Source organism: Frankliniella occidentalis, unplaced genomic scaffold (assembly GCF_000697945.3).
Source record: "Frankliniella occidentalis isolate FOCC.00 unplaced genomic scaffold, Focc_3.1 Scaffold30, whole genome shotgun sequence".
Taxonomy (NCBI): domain Eukaryota; kingdom Metazoa; phylum Arthropoda; class Insecta; order Thysanoptera; family Thripidae; genus Frankliniella; species Frankliniella occidentalis.
Genome location: NW_026267160.1, coordinates 852,952 through 853,698, shown reverse-complemented (window position 1 = coordinate 853,698; position 747 = coordinate 852,952). Strand labels below are relative to the sequence as shown.

Here is a 747-nt window from a genome sequence, read left to right as displayed (position 1 = left end):
GGGGGGGGAGGGGGGTAAAAGAGGTCGGGGTGGCTAAGGGTCAGGCACGAGTACAGAAGGACAGGAGGTGGGGGGCACACGCAGGTGACACATGCCTTGCACACGCTGGCGATGGCCCGGTGCACGCACACGGGAAGGGGGCGGGGCGTGGCGGAGCGCGGCGGGGCGCGGAGGAGCGCGGCGCGTGTGCGCGGTGTGTCTCGGGCCAGGGCTCGGCGCAGACTGGCCCCACTGCTGTATTGACGATGGGGGCCCCGCCGTGGGGCCAGACCAGCCGCCCCCTCCCCTCCTCTTTCCCCACGCTCCCTCCTGGCCTTTCTCCTCGCGAATCTCGCACCGCTTCTCCTGGCCTGGCACCCCGCACTAGCTCACCACCACTACTGGCTGCCACACTGGCTTCCCGCACTAGCTCCCGACCACTAGGCCCCTACCTGCCCCACAGGCTCCCCGCACTGGTTCACCACGACTGGCTCCCCGCGCTAGCTCCTCACTGGCTCACTACCACTCGGTGCTAGCTCCTCACGGGCACACCACCGCTGGCTCCCTCCCCGCCCCCGCCGGCTGCCGCTGGCTCACCAGCAGCATCACCCCTCCCGCTGGAGGTGCGCGCCCGCGAGTCCCGCGAGCACGGGCGCCCACGAGGCCCCGGACATGCCCAACGACACGCGCCTGTTTGATTTATCGATTGGGGCGACGGGGGCGGCGCCGCCCCCAGAGGACCAACGACAACGAGCGAGAGAGAGAGAG

At 70.7% G+C, this 747-nt stretch overlaps 1 protein-coding gene across 7 annotated transcripts in view; it reads right to left on the bottom strand.

Moving 5' to 3' along the window:
* Positions 1-747, bottom strand: part of LOC113208209 (endophilin-A) — a 31,380-nt gene that overhangs the window by 19,752 nt on the left and 10,881 nt on the right. Inside the window, exon 1 of one of the 7 annotated variants that reach the window (XM_052265798.1) lies at positions 96-243. The exons of the other annotated variants lie outside the window; for them this stretch is intronic. The gene's annotated coding sequence lies outside the window, so the exon portion shown is untranslated. Of the gene's footprint in view, positions 1-95; positions 244-747 lie in introns of those variants that run through there. 7 annotated transcript variants of the gene reach the window in all.